The sequence below is a fragment of the Phasianus colchicus genome, chromosome 6 (genome assembly GCF_987193195.1).
Source record: "Phasianus colchicus chromosome 6, bPhaCol1.hap1.1, whole genome shotgun sequence".
Classification (NCBI taxonomy): domain Eukaryota; kingdom Metazoa; phylum Chordata; class Aves; order Galliformes; family Phasianidae; genus Phasianus; species Phasianus colchicus.
In genome coordinates, this window is record NC_143441.1 from 3,370,640 (window position 1) to 3,387,371 (window position 16,732).

The following is a 16,732-nucleotide window of genomic DNA, read 5'->3' on the forward strand; positions in this document are numbered from 1 at the left end:
TTTCCCTTGATCCTCATGGGCTGATGAAGAAATATGTGGCCTCTGTAAATGGAAGGTATTCCATAAATACATTGAGTGGAGCCTACAGCATCCCAGAGGAGCTATTCATCAACTTCAACAGGAATATGCAACGGGAGGCCTTCACTGAATTAAAAACAACAGGAAAAAAAGAGCTATCCACTTATCTCATCATTTGGTTATCTCTGATTTCAAGGAGTGCACAGAAACGTTAAGCTCTCACTAGACTTTTTATAAGAGCTCCTAAGCCCAGTGTCTTTTTTTCCCCTGAAGTACACGAGAGAGCCAACAATTTCTGCATGTGCTGTCTTTCATACAAAGTACATTTTAATTACATCTGTACTAAATGAGATTTAAATAATTTATTTTTACTGATTTAGAAAGAGCTATTAAAATCCAAATTGAACAATTCAGTGGTGCTTAGTGGTGGTGCTTAGTAACTGTCAGAAGTGCACAGCACACTGCAGGGTTAAATCCCCCAAGAACAAGCAAACAATATGCTCTGAATACTGACAAGCTTTTAGAAGACAGTTTAGTAATGGCCACAGCCATGATCTGGTGGAACTACTTGTGAGGCCAGAGATAATTCAGCCTCTGTGTGACTTCATGCTTAAGACTTTTCTGATCAGGAATGGCCAAGTGGTGTAAATTATGAGTTATCAGTCTTAGGTCTCAAGGTATATATTACTGTCTGACAGGAAGCAAAATCTATAAATTGATTTTTTTTAGGGGTAAACTTTATTTACAGTAGTAAAAAGGCAAGTACTCCATTTGCTAAGCCACTATTCTCAGAACACTTACAGCTTCCATTGAGAAGGTCTGGCAGGACTTTACGTTGCACAGTGTGCTAGGCTCACAACCAATAAGGCATGTTGATCGTATATGGAAGAACTTCTGTACTGTGTTGATCGCATGTTCCACGGAAAATGGATGTATTTTAAATTTCACTTTGAATTGCACTTTTATTTTTTTCCCCACTGCGGTGTAAAAATAACCCAGAAAACTAAGAAACTGTTAAAAATCCATGCACTAAAATTAGGCATTAAGAACTCATACTCAAAGTTTGTAAGAATGTTTTGAGTCTTCTACAGCCTCAAATGAAACGGACTCTTATGCATATCACTGACTGCACAATCTTTTTCACATTGGTTGGGTTCTTTTAGCTCTGAAGTGAAGGATGTCAAATTCTAACCATCACACCTTTGCTGTGCAGAAGGGCTTTGGGAAGAGGACCATGCAGGAAGAACTATGATGGAAAGTTAATTCAATGGAATACAACTGCTACGTTAGAACTGATCAAAGCAGAAAGACTGAAGATGATCATTTGTAGAAATTGCCTTTGAGCTGGGAACCTTAATGACTACAACTAGCTAGAAATTTGGTCTTGCTTTTCATCCAAATACATTACCTCGATCTCAGTATTAATCCTTGCAGCAGCTGACACACAGGTACATACTGTCTTGCAAGAGAAAGAAACTATTTTTCTCTGTCCTCCTCCATTCACATTACATTACCTTTCATCTAATGCTGAGCCATCCACATCACTTTAGCAGGATACAATGCAGAATGGTGGGGCTGCCGGAAGCCAAACTGCTACACTCCTTATACCTTGGCTTATATGATTAAGTCTTTTAGAATCAGAACACTGCAGTGTATAACGAACTTGCATTATGTCAAGTGAAAGGGACAGCCAAGTGACAGAAGGTACTGGCATAATATGACACTGCATTATAATGTAGCTCCGGGGAATAAAATTCAGGAGAAATTATTTGGATGAAAAAAATTTGATCATAGGCAAGTTTGTGGGGTTTTTTTCTTGGTTTTTTTTTTCCTTGTTTGTTTGTTTGTTTGTATAAAGTGAAGATTAGTAGGGCAGTTTTGCTGAATTTCTGTACTGGAAAACAAAACCAGGAAAAATACAGGCAGTTTCTGCCCTGGTAAAAGTGTCAGTCATTTGGAAATGAGGTTTAAGACACATTCCAAATGACATTCACAAATAATACTGGTATGAACATTTAGAAAAAATGAAAATGGCTGAAATAGATAGAGAATACCCAAACTGTATATTTTATCCTTTTTTTTAAAAAAAAAAATTTTTTTTTTGACTTTCAGTTTGATTGCTTATTCTCTTACAGCTTGGGATTAAAACAACAACAAAAACAACAAAAAAGGCTTTCATGCCATACATCTTCTGTCAAACCTGAGGACTCCAATGCACACAAAACTTACTTTTCTTTAACTGCAGACTTGTATTCCATAAAATATGAAAAGACATCTGAAAAAGGCACCAGGTCTGACTGGGTGGACAAGGATGTCAGGAGAAAACTAGGATTTTGCAGAGATTGATTGATATAGGAGGAACTAAGTATACATGAGTAGAACTGCATTTCAGAGGTCAAGAAGAGTGTGAAAATTGTTAAAAGTTAGATTGAGCCACACAGACTGTGAATTTCCTGACTTTTTTGAAAACAAACAACAAAAGATCCTTTGTACAACAGAAATAACAAAACAGCAAGAATTATTGTTGTGCAGAAGGGTGGGATAGGACTTGAGAAATAACCCCCAGGATGAAGTGAATATGTTGCCTCCATTTTCAGTTAAGATACAGCAGTTAAGTGTAGAAACAAAGGTTATAGAATGAAAGTAAAGGAAAATTTGGAAATGGAATGGACGTATGTGAAATAAAAGCAAAACTAAAATTGCTAAACATGCTCGAATCATATGGTAGCTGCCCTGCCAAAGATTTTATAGAATTGTCCCATTAAATAGTAAGCCTGGTACCAGCCTGTTAGTAAATCTGTCAGGCTGTGAGAGCACTCAATTACTGGCAATTTTTGAATACGGCAGCCATAAATAATGGAAGCAAATGTGATTCAGGCAAAAAAAAAAGGCTTCTGGCTGGTTTCAGGAGTATTTTGAAAAAGGAACAAGTGAGATTACACAGCTACATGCATTTGCATACAAAACAGGTAAAAAGCACACAGGGTTTCACTGGAGGTACTCTGTGCCAGAATACCTACATATCTTTGTTTCATATTAACACAATTTTCCTAAGAAGGATTAGACAGTTTGTGTTGCAGTAAAACATTTGTTATGATGCTACAACAGAAACTGCTAGGAACTCTAAGGATCAGTGTTGCCCCAAAACAAAGTACGGGGAGTTTCTTGTTATTTTCAAATCTTATCCTCTCTAATGAGGAGAACTTCTCCCTTCTACAAAAGCTTCTTTCTCAACAAAAGCTGGAGAATAAGACATCTTACTGAAAGTCTTCAGGAACTCCAAGAGAATATGATAAAAAGATGGGTGAAAATGGGACCTGTGAATAGTTAGGACTGAAAAAGGAACTAAAAACTAGAAAGAAAAAATAAAAATCCTTTGAAAGGCATCTACAAAGGCCAGAGATGATGTCTGCAATATTTTTACTTTATTTTTAAATTATATTTTTATTACCAGCAATTTGATCTGTCATCAGAAGAAACTTTAGGTCTTATTAAGAAGAAATAACCAAGAACAAAGATGCTGAGTAGGAGTGATAACTTGCTTGGCAAAGTTAGAGAGCCCTGAAAGAGAGAGGACTGAAATAGTACTTTAGCAGGTAGAGGAGCCATCCATCCATTGCTGTGTTTGAAGCACACCATATTGAAAGGCAATGAGCATGCAGCCACTGGAATGGAAATGTGGGGTATCTGAGCACAGCTGGCTCATCTCAGAGACCCAAAGTGGCAGTCTGCACTTTAGCACCAGTACTTCTGGTAGACATAGAGGAGCCCTGCCTTGACCTGTGTTAGAAAGAAGGGTCTCAGGTGAAGATGCTCCACAAGGGCTGCTCCCTCAAAAGTGATCTAAGAATGGATGTCACAGGATGAAACTAACAGGAGACACAAGGCCCTAGGCAAGGGGATGCTTAAAACAAATGTGTGACCATGGAATGTCCAACAAGACACTGTACAAACTGATGGCTGCTGTTACTAGCCTTGTGCATCTTAATTAAAAAGGCAGTCTTGATATTCTGTAATTATACCAGGTGGCTAAATGAAACAAATCAATACTGCCTCATCTACCAAGACACTACAACACGATGTTTCTTTGCTTATTGCTCTGTTCTTTTATTACCACCATGAGGAAGATGCAAGGTAATACTGGGGCAGGCTTACCAGCTCACCCTTGTTCAATATTTTATGTGTATTTTAAGACAAACTGGACTAGAATATTAGGCAAATTCCTGTATATATGACAAATAACTTGATGTTAAATATTATTCAAATGGCCTTGAACAAGATTGACATTTAAGCATTGTGGCAGCCTTTGGTTAACCTAAGCAGACTGTAGATTAGGTATGATCAGCTTGACATGATATTAAGTGGCCCTTATCTATAGTAATGTGCATTCCTCTAAATTGCTGTATTTTATAGGTGTTCTTTAGTCATAAGTTTCACTCCTCCCCCCCCAGAAGCCCTTATTATCTATTAAAACCTGATATATTGAAATATGAAGCAGCATGCTATTTCCATGAAAATAAATTAGAAAAAAAGAAATGCAAATAATTAATAAAGAAAGGTAAAAGTATTAATGAAACATCATGATCAGTAAGTGTTAATTGCAACAATATATACTTCTTGTCCCAAGTAGTATGTAAATCAGGCAAAAATGGAACACCTGCAATACAGCAGTTCAAATTCTGTTAAGAATGTTTTTCTGTCAGCAATAATAAAAGGGCAGATGTGCATGACAAATATTTCTGTCCTTTATTTTTCCATAAAAAGAAAATGGGAGACTGCATGCCTATGTCGTAATGGACAACTTTGTATTTCAGCGATAACTACAGAAGTTGTTCTCCATGATCTATTTGTGTTAACATTTCCAGTCAAATGCATTTTCTTCCCAGCAATTTTAAAGGAGTTGGATCCAGTGCTCATTTTTCACTTAGTGTGTGTATATTTGTAAAATAAAGAGAATATTCAGTTTTTTTAGGAAAAAAAAAAGCTTAGATTCATTGCAGTCTGTCTCCTTCTTAAAGATCTGCCTAATTCATGCTAGGTTTGTCCAGTTTTAAACAAGTACATGGGATGAAAATTGTCACTGCACATTGGACACTTTGGCACTGCACAAGGCAAAATAACCGATTCCGGATTTCTTAAGTTAAAGAACAAAAACAACAACAAAACACACACAAAACCAGTATGAAACACCAATCTGCATGATTTCGTGGAATACTGATTAATATTTGGAATGCAAAATCAGTGTGCTAAAATCAACAGAGGAGACATTAAGTGGGTTTATATCTAACAGTTGAGAAACAGAACTATTCATGAAGAATTGCACAGAGTAGGGCATTAGTGGAATTTCAATTCCACTGGATCTCAGGAAGGCTCAGTGTTATTCAGTACAGTGATTTGGATACACAATACAGAATATAAAAATGAAATCACTACTGGCCACAGCTAGAAATAATGAAAGTTTGGTGCAGTAAATAACAATATCAGCAGATCACTTAGGCAGAGTGCTCAGATGACAATGTTCTATACAAGTGACCCATCCTACAGGCTGCCACAGCTCCTATGTTCTGTTAAAGCACATAACAGGTGTATTAGTATTATGGAGAGCAATACTGTACACCTTTCAACAAAGAGTACATACCATACTCACAGGATGTGGCATTTTACTGCAGTGGAACAAATTCAGAGGTTACAGTAAATAGAGGAAATGAGCAAAGCTTTTTATACTGTGCTGCAAAGCAGTAAGAAACCAGTGTTTCCTCAACCTATGGCACTATGCACACACACACAAAAAAGGAAAAGGAAAAAAAGAAAAAGAAAAAAGAAAGAGGAAAAAAGAAAAAGGAAAGAAGAAAAAAGAAAAAAGAAGCATTTTTGAAGCAAGAGCATGAAATCAGAAAAGTTTCAGGAAAAATAGAAGACTGACATTCTTTAATCAGTAATCTTAAGAAGCTCAAACTTATCAACCTTCCAAAGAGAATATTAAGATGCTATTTTAATGACGGTTTCACAATCCTTATAGGAAGAATAGGTTATCAGACAGTAATGACACATCTAATAAGAAGACAAATTCATGAAAACATACAGTGCCTGGAAGCTGACATTAGCTAAATGTAATTTGGGCCTGAGGTGCATTTACCTACAAATGAAGTCCAAGTAATTTACCAAGAAAACTACCTGATTTTCCATTTCTTTTAATCAGATTCAACAAATAATTCTGCTGAGAATTTAGGAACTTTTTAATGCTATTGAATCTGGTCTTTAGGATCCTTGTAAGTGAGTGGACATATTTGTAGAAGTCTCATAGGAAAGATGGGAACATAGGTATCGGTGACTGAAATTCTGCATCTTTTATCATATAAGAGATGAAACTGTATCATATAAGGTTAAATCTGTTCTTCTGCAATTGTATCATGATGTGATGCTTTCTTTAAGAAATTTCCAGACAGACCAGCACCATTGTTATTTCACATAAGCTGAAACACTTCTGAAAAGTTCAAGAGAGACAAGTAACTTGTTGAGATAAAAATGACTGTCCCTTTTTGCCTTTTTCCCTGACCCATAACAGATGACAGTTGTTTAACTCAATGTCTTATCTGTATTTCCTTCCCCAGTGAGAAAGAGTCACTTGCTGTAGTGAAACAACTCTCCCTTTCTGGCTAAGAACTTCTTCCCTACTTAACTTCTTTTGAGGTGGGAAGGTATATTTTGGCCTCCAAATCACTGAAATATGGAGTTAAAAGCCAAGGTTAGACTCTATCTCTTCCTCAATGTTGGGTGGCATACAGCAAGGTCAGCAAGACAGAAGGACATTGGCTTCTTAGCAAATCGCTAATTAAATATCCTTCAGAAAATCAACAATGAAGAAATTACCCTTGAAATTTGGCTTATCAGCCTTCTTATAAAGATACATAGGCAGGCAGGCAAACATTTTATGCTATGCAAAGCAAAAGTAGAGCGCAAATTGCCTAGCGTAATGAATACTCTGAATTCAGACTATGATGGCCTATGTCTGAAGCATTTTAATATACTTTGGAAGATGATGTTTTCACTATAATATATGTCACTAATGTTTTATATGGCAAGTGGCGTCATACTGTGAGGATCTCCTGGAATGTCTCTGCTTCCAGTTAAAAAAGTCCTCCTTCATCTCTAAATAGATGACACCTTCAGCAGGTGTTTGAAATAGGCAAAGGCCTGTAACCTCATAAAGAGGAAAAAAAGAGGATGATTGGTCAGACATGGAAAGTGTGAGGTGGTAATTATTTTCATATGACATGCAAGAGATGCTATAGCAAAGCTGACTAAAGCTGAGCATGAGTTAGCCAGTCCTCTTGAGAAGTGATGTCAGCCAACTTTTGCTTTCTCCAGAGCTATGATTAATAAACAGGGAGGATTATTACAGTAACTTACTCTTAGTGGGCAAGGAGTGACATCAACAGCAGCTGAGCAAACTGACCAAACTTAGTTGTGTGTCGTTGAGTTTTTTTGCTAGCAATGACTAACAAGGGGCTAACAGCATCCCAGGGCACAAAGAGCCCTTGGAACTGAAAGGAAGCTTCTGGTGGAGCTTTGCAATGACAACCACCATTTTGCTTTTCTGCTTCATTTTACAGGTGAAAGACTTTTTGGCTGACCTGCCAGCAAGCTCTTAACTTTCTCTGTTCATTAACTGTACTCACAAGCAAACTCAAAAACTACCCCTCTGCCTTTCCAACATAGATCTGTATGCATGGTCTCCATCTTCTACCTTGTCTGCTGACATGTAACAACTTTTTTTTTCATTACTAATTCCAGAATGTCATTATAAGAGGAACTTATACGTTCTTGGAGCATGGATTTTAACAGCAACAGCATAAAAAGTTTAGACATGAAATGTAGAATGCTGAGCATCAAATTAATCTTGTGAAGAATGCTGTGTTTAATTACATTTTCTTTTTCCAAACTGATAGAGACTTATAGAAACCCTGCCCACCACTTAGCCTTTGTAAATTTGCCCTCCCTAAAATTAGACCTGGCCACCTGGAAATATTTACTAACTGAACTGAAATACTCTTGTGAAAGCACTGCCAGTGTAAATTGAATTCTTACCCCTGTAAAGTAACAGCACTTGCATTGTGCAGCCCTGAATGTAACTGTGAGGTACTCTGAGAGAAGGTCAGATACTTTGGACTCTTTCTATCATGTTAACTTTTTCACATGAGGTGAACAGCGTTTGCACTGACAATATAAAAGGCATATGACACCGCTTTCAACTTCTGTGTTGCGTGCACTAAGAAAACAGTTCCAAACAGGAGCTAGAGGTTTGACAACATATTGCTAAAACCTTCCTGAGCTGATACTATTCAAACACCCTTTCTGAACAACAAAAAGAAATAAACAAAAGATGGAGTGTGCAAGCCAACAATTTATTTGTCCAAACACTAATAACACCGTGCTTCTCATTTTCACATAGACATCTTGTGAGAGAAACAAAAGGAATTTTCTGAACTAAACAGTGAATAATGGTCCCAATAGTAATATGTGCAGGCTCAGCCAGAAACTGAGATGCAAAGTATGTAGATATTGAAATCATAGAATCATAGAACTGTTTGAGTTGGAAGGGACCCTTAAAGGCCATCTAGTTCAACTCCCCTGCAGTGGACAGAGACACCTACAGCTCAGACAGTTGCTCTGAGCCACCTCCATCCTGACCTTGAGCATCTCCAGAGATGGAGCATGCACCACCTCTCTGGGCAACCAGTGCCAGTGCCTCACTACCCTTATTATAAAAACTTCTTCCTTATATCCAACCTAAATCTCCTCTCAATTTGAAACTCTTTCCCCTTGTCCTGTCACCGCAGACCCTGCTATATAGTCTGTCCCCTTCTTTCTTGTAGCCCCTCTTTAGATACTGAAAGCTGCTGTCAGGTTACCACGGAGGCTTCTCCAGGTTCCAGAAATGTTCTATCATAAAACAGTTAACCATATTCTAAACATTTTCTGTTGGAGGTTTTGCACAGCATGGAGTGGTTTTTCAGTTCCTAAGCAGGTAGCAACGTATTTTAGCCAGCAGGAAGAAAAGCTTGGAAACCATGGCAGGTTCCCATTTCCGTCCTTCCAACCATGGATTTCTTTGGAAGCCCTGGGCAGCCAACCAAATGCTATGAGCAAACTTCCACTTTGTATCTTCCAAGTTAAAAAAGATAGACAACAAATACCAATTTCAACACTTACCTATACCGGAGATTAATCAGTAGATTTCTGAAAAGATTTTTGCCTATCATGTACTATCTGAGTACCAGGAATTCATGCTACCAGAGGCTCTGATACTTTGAAGTTCAAACATATTTTAAAAGACAAGTTTAAATTTTATTATTGTATTTTAGTCTGTTTCTGAATCCCAGAATATGCCTTGGGACTTTCCTTTTCCTTTTCAGCTGATGACTAAAAATGTCTCCCAGCATCTCCAACTGCAGTAATACAAAAATGTCTGTGTTTGATTGTTGAAGCAGCTTATTCTGTGTGGATATTTTGTAATGAGATACCAAACTGTTGTACAAGCAGATATTTCATTTTTATGAGATGGAGTGGTCAAAGAAAGCTACTGAAGTAGCTTTGTGTGGAACACTCACCTCCTGACTTTCACCTCCCTATTCTGATTCAGATGTCCTACTGCAATTCCAGCCTCACCTCCTGTTTCTGTTTCCAGATGGTGACATGCAGCAGGCTTCCCATAAACATTGAGACATCCAGCCATACCTGGGCAATTCAGAATAGCTTCACAGCTAGACAGCAGAAGCAGTCTTTCCCAGTGATTCAGATTTGAGACTATGAGAAAGCAGTCTAACATATACAAAAGATGTTTTTTTAACTTTTCATCTTAATCAGAGTTTGACGTACTGTTTCAGCATCACTGGCTGAGGAAATGCTTCCAATTGCATGTGATCACAGTCAACCAATAATCTTTCGAATAGTACTGAACTCTGATACTTTTTTTTCCTCTTAAAAACCCTCAACGAACTGACCAGAGGTGGGGGTGTGTGGAACAACTGGTGTTTGGTATATGACACTTTTTTCAGTTCCAGATTAGCAGTTCAAATTCAACCTGTGTCAGATGTGACTAAGATGGTTATTCACAGGACTAACTTTTGTCTAGGGTAGATTTCCTGTGAAATTGATGGTGAGAGATAGGCTTTTCTAACAGATGATTCAGGGCAGGAAAAGGTAGGTTCTGCTCTGAATCACCTTCAGGAGCGTTCTTCTCTTCTCCTGGTATGGAGACAGGAGCCTCAGTCCCACATGAGGAAGCTTCTTGCATGGTCCTGCCAGTAGTCCATCTAACCCTCTTTTTCTCACGCCAACAACAAATGCTCTGTGCAGAGAGAATGTGAGCCTGGCCACTTTCTGTGGGTCTTTCTCTTCAAACTCCCCAGCATCTGCAATTGTTGTATTAAGGATGTTAAAGGATATGTCCCTGCCTATTCCCTCTGGTAGTTATTTATGGACCTTTTTGAGTCTGCTGATACTGTCTGCCCCACAGCCTCCTGTGGCAACAAATCCCAGAAGTTCAGTCTCCATTGTGTAAGCACTGTATCTGTTTTAAATCTTTTCCTGCTAGTTTCAACGAGTTCCCCCTGGTTCTAGCACTGCAGGGTTTGGTGGATAACAGTTCTACATTCACCTTATCTGCCATCTTCATGACTTTCTAAATCCCAAGCATGCCTTCCTCAGCCTTCTCTCCAAACTGAAGAGCTTCTGCCTTTTACTCTTTTTAATTAGGCAGCTGCTCCACAACCATTATCATTTTAATGTCTCTTTGCTAACTCCACTATGTTCTTCTTGAGATGGGGAAAGCAGAACTGCACACAACATCTGTGTCAGAGGTGCACCAAGGCTGTATGTACCAATGCAAAATAGTGCCTTCTGTCTTACTCTCCACACCTGAGCGTCACTTCCAGACTATGTGCTGACTGGTATGAAAGGATTCCTTTCTCTCACATCAGTCCCCACTCGGAACAAGTCACAGCATCAGGCAGCTCTGCTGAGTGTCGCATTAGCTTGCTGGACCGTGGGGATGAACTAGCTTCTTCGAGTGGGTGAGGAAAGCTGTCCTGTGGCTCTCCCTGCTGTAATTCTCCCGTGAGCAAGCAGATTACTTTAGTATTCAAAGCTGTCAATTTGGCTCTGATCAGAGGAGCTAAATTCAGTTTAAGCGGGAAGAAAAAAAGAATGAGAACTAACTAAAAAATCCGCTTCATGAGAAATATCTGAACACTTCTTTGTTGTTTTTATACTTCCTAGATGCTTGGTTACTGCCTCTGAATGGACAGCTTCAAAGGAGCAATTAAAAAATGTGTGCATGGACACACAGATGAGCCCTGTTTGCACACAAAAACTTTATTCTGAGCTACCTTATGTCACCCCTTTTAGCAGGAGTCATCACGAGGGCATGACACCAATAAGCAGACAATGAATAAAGAAAATAACTGTTTATAAGTTCATCGTTGGCATACGAAAGTTATTGAAGAGGAAATGATATTCTAGGCAACTGGCCATCACTGCTGCATATCAGCCCGTTGTTCTCCCAGTGATTACAGGATGATTTTAAAGCCCATTTTAAAAGCAGTTGTAAGAGATCTCTGAGCTTGGCAGGTACAATTTTGTGTGCTCTGATAAACATGCTTGCCCCATGTTTTGTGTGCACACTGTAGTTTGTAGACAAGGACGCTGGGCAAGCAGGTGCTGAATTAGATGCTATCCCTCCCACCTGCACTGAAATACAAGCATAGTGGTTCAACTACAAAACATGAAATCACATGAGAAAAGTTAGTGGAAGTGGAGTAGGGAATTAAGATCTGGGGACACTGCATCCACTCCAAAGGATTAGCCTTAGTGCTACCAAGGCAAATCTCAAGTGTTATTACTCCTAGATATGGGGAAAATTCTGAAATAAGTTCTCAGAACTTAAATTTTCATCTTAATGTGGAAATTCTGACTTATAAAAGGTATGTGTACTTACAGGGAAGGGGGGCAACTTAATTACATTAGCAAGCGATGTGTGTTTATTTTACTCCTCTCACTTGGCATATGTGAAACACTCTCAGAAATTTCCTAATTTCTAATGAAAATAATCACTGAATCCCATCCCTCAGAGGTTACATGCCTGTGCTGGACGTGAGTCTGAAAGTGATCTTAAATTACCAAAATTGAATCTGGTGCTGGTAGTAAGGATACAGCACAGCATTGCTCACTGCATATTATGTGCTTTAGCTGAACATCATTTCAAGTTAGGGAGCTTCTGAATTTGGTGGTTAATGGCAAATTGAGATTCCCAATAGATAAACAGGTATTTGTGCGTTCTTGCTCTGTGAAAGCATTGCAGGCTCACAGGGCTTGAAACTGCCTCCCTTAGAAGGTCACTGCTGCCTGAGAAAGCAGCACTGGTGGATACTTCCAAACATACCAAGGAAGTGCAAAACACCTGGGAGCACTGACTGCACTTCACTTGACATCAGCTGAGCTTGTGCACTTATCCACACCCTGCTTCCATCTGCAGTTTCCTTCCTTCAGATCCCAAAACTCTTTGAAAAACCAAACAACTGCAATGATTTTTTTGCTATTTCTGATCCACTGATCTCAGCACTCCCCATCATTTTGTTTCCATTTTGCAGATGGGGAAGTTATGGACTTGTTCTAAGGGACTTGTCCTGAAGGCCCAGCAATTAAGAGCAGAGCTAGAGAATCCAGACTTCCCAGGTCCCCATCTAATACTCTGCTCAGAAAAGTTGTAAGCAGTCAGGCTTCCCCTTACCATTTTCACTTCTGGATATGTTGACTTTTCCGTGGTGATCTGTTCTACAGGGGATTCACAGTGGGAAAAGCTGCAGTGATGCACAAGATCAGCATGTCCTCTTCAAGGCATGTATTGGTGTTCTCAGTGTTTCACTTATGCCAGTTCTCTACCTGTCACTCTCACGAAGAGGGAATATCCATCAATGTGGGACACTACGACTTTTCCCAATGGCCTGTGCATGATGACTACTTTGGAAGATTTGCCACAGTAATCTCTTGTTGAGTTCAACTCAAAGCAAATGGCCAGCTCATGAGCTTCCTTCAATTCTCTCTCCCACTCATCTGCAGATTTAGAAGCACACTAAACAGTAAAAAATGCATCCCTGTCGTATAGGGAGCTAAAGCGAGATGAAATCGTACCTTTCTTACAATACAACCATTGGGATCTATGTTTTAAAGAACAAGCCAAAAAATACACATTAATACGTGGAAGTTAAACAAAAAAAAGACTTCAGATTTTCTGTCTCTGAAGCCCTCTGAGGAGGGCTACTCCAATTTACATTAACTAAGCATTAATGTAATGTTAGTTAATGTAGTTAATGTAGCCTACATTAACTAAAAGCCCTCCTTTTATATAAAAAGTTGCAAGTTTTTCTGAAACCCACAGGCAATATTACTTTAAGAAGCACATCAGCTGAAAAGGTTTTGTCTAAGCCTTGATTTCTAGTCTCTCTTTCCATCTCTCAATGGTTAATATTAATCTTCAAAGTCAAAGTTCAATTCAGCTGACTTCTGGTCCCATAGACAGTGGCATTGAGAACTGGCTCTAAAAGCTGAAAGATAAGAGTTTGCATTCAATGTGCTGTGATTAGCTGCAGTAAAAAGAATACAGAACAGAGAATTCAGAGCTTGTGAGAGAAATAGACATCCATTATTCTTGACAAAACTCTGCTGGTCTAAGAACAATTGTTATTAGGAATGATTGTGCTGTATTATTCATTGTGCAACTTAATTTAGTGCAATCTACTTTTCATTATTAGCTTTAACTTACCTATAAATGTTAAATGCTGCTTCAATTTTAGCCATAGATTTTTCACCCACCTTGATACCAAACACGATGGGGCATCTGGGGCTTCCTCCCTGTGTGATTTAAATCACTGACGTGACTCTAATCACATCCTCTGGAAATAACTTCAAAGACAGTATCACTCAAGACACATTATAGTCTCCATTATAACTCCATTTTCTGTGTAGATTTGAGAAAATTCTCTTTGTGCATAGATTTTACCTCACATGAAATGCTTTAAACAAGCACTGGTCACGGAACACACAATTTGTATTATATCATCTCATACCAATATCATCATCTGGCTTATGTATTATGTATTATATATTATGTATCTCCTGCTTTTTGTTTTTAAGTGTGAAATGGCTACACATATGCTAAAATAACACAGACATAAAATATCCCTTTTAAAGAAATAACTCACTGTTCAGGGATTGGAAAGAAAGATCAGTGAATTGCATAGCAGAAGATGTAGGTATAGTTCAGACAGAAAGAAAACATACTTGCTTTTGTCAGCCAGACTGACTTTATACAAGAATCACTTCAATCAGAACATTTTTACTTATTCTGCCCCCCTGAGAAAAGTGTCATCCATTAGTACAAAAAAAAAAGGGCAAGAAGTTGAAAGCTATTATTTACCCCACCCTCTAGATTGAGTTCTTATCCTCAAATGAACTTTATTTTTTGACCAGCTCACTAATTATGATTGAAAACACTGGCCCCTCCAAACAGCACATAAGTATTAGAGTTTGCAGCAAAAAGACAAGGCTTAATTGGTCTTTATACATAAAAGTGGAAACATAAAACTTCTAAATATAAGTTTCTGGCACATCTTTTGTTGCTATTACAGTAAAATAAGGTACACCAGAGTGAAATTCCAGCTGATTTGCACAGAAATCTGTGCCAAAGTGTTTTCTAGTGACTGCTCTTCAAAGCAGGAATGGAGGCACACAAATGCTATTGTGTGCAATTTGGAATTCCAAAATAGCCAGTAAATCACACAACCTCCACTAGGTGAATAATGAAGTGGCACTGGGCCATCCTTTTTAATGGTATGTAGGATAAAATCCACAATTAGGAAATAAGAAGCAGGTTGCTGCTACGCTAACCTTTCTCTCTGTCCCACTCCTTTAGTTATTTCTGATTCAGCAAGGAACAGAAGCATGCCTACAAGCCAGCTAGATAGGCTTGGTCTCACTCTGATGCTGTATGTGGTCTCAACTGGCGGCATCAGAACTGACATTAGAAATCCCAGCTTCACTAAATGAACAGTGATTATCTGGATTCTGAATCTGCTAGGAAAGAAAAAAAAAAAGGCAGACAAAAAAAAAAAAAAAAAGAAAAAAAAAAAAACCAGCTAAAGTCTTTCCCAAGAGCAATTGCCCTTTCTGGCAGGAAGGGGTAAAAATAGAGGCAGCTCATTAATATGGCTTGGCAGTGCTTAATGGCAGCTGGTCTGAAGAGCCAGATCAGTGGGCCTTTCCAGCAGTACTCCCGGACCGCTGCCAGCAGGTGTTGCTGTGTTCAACAAAATGAGAAGAAGTGGAGGGGTGGGGAGAAAAATATTTATAAAGAGAGAAATAGGTGTGAAAAAAAAATTAGTCACTGAGTAAAGCTTTCATTAGGCCTTTGGTAAAGCTATACACGAATTCCCCGAGGCAACAAGGAGCATGCTCTGAAATGAATAATGCTTTTCACTTCTCCTAATCTCCTCTCAGAAATTATCCTGGCTATAAATCACGCACACGGTTGCTGTGCTCTGCGTTGTAGCCCTCTGGTTCTGCCACAGACCACACACCCTCCCCGGACCCCAGCCCTCGGCAGCCCCCAGCCTGATGCTTGGGTACAGAGCTCTGGTGCTCGTGGGGCAGATTTTCCACTCTCTATAAAACCAAGGCAGTACAAGATCTCTTGCTGAGCGCCCGTCTGCTGCCAAATGACAGCAGTCACTGTGCCACCAGTATGTAACTAATTTCAGAGGGGTTGAGGACGCCGGTTAGAACCAAATTCAGTTTGGTCCTGAGAAAAACAGAGTGCTGAGCCCTCTGTCAAAGCTTGGCTTTAGGATCCCCACAAAAGTGACTGTCCTGCACAGAAGTAGGTACGTGCATGCTCACGATTTGTTTCTTCAAGCGTGTCTCTCTCGCTGTCCTTCAAGGAGGAAAAATAAAAATAAAATGTTCTTTGCAACAACTGGAACCCTCAGTGTCAGACTGCAGGAAAACGAATGAGACCTGTTTCAAGAGGCTTCAATCCACAGCACGTTACAGCCTGAAAACTTATTATATGCATGTTAAAACTGGGAAACAAAACAACCTATCTGGTCATATGTTTCCCATTAACTCCCGATTTTTTGCTCATTCTACTAAAGCTGTTGTGTGAATAGAGCACATACTTCGCTTGGAATCAGTGCTGCTCTGAGTTCTCCCTGGTATCAGGGAGTTGAAAATTTTAAATCTGTCTTGCCTGATCCACAGCAGTCATATTCTGAGACAGATTAAATTCACATTACCAACAGGACATAAAAATACAATTGTAAGTACGATTCAGGCCAAAAAAAAAAAAAAAATCTGAAGGATGGGGATTTTCTGGTAATCAGTGGGTGTTTTGAATGAGTAAAGACTGCATGATCATGCCATTTGTCATAAACGGTACCACATAAAACCAGTTATTATGTGTGTTTAAGAAAGGAGATTGATTTTCAATTTACTTTTGACCTTATGTATATATATTAATTTTGTACTGCCTAATTGGCATACGGTAATTTTTGAGTTTCACTAATGTAACCTGAAATGAAAATTGAAGTTGATTTTATTTCACCTGTAATTCATTGCAGCTTATTTTTAGATGTCTAAATAGTTTTTAATAGTGATGTAA

The 16,732-nt window shown here is 38.8% G+C and overlaps 1 protein-coding gene across 6 annotated transcripts in view; it reads right to left on the reverse strand.

Annotated features, from left to right (window-relative positions):
- The window catches only part of LOC149917364 (uncharacterized), a 100,010-nt gene that overhangs the window by 54,973 nt on the left and 28,305 nt on the right, over window positions 1-16,732 (reverse strand). The gene's annotated exons all lie outside the window — the stretch shown is intronic.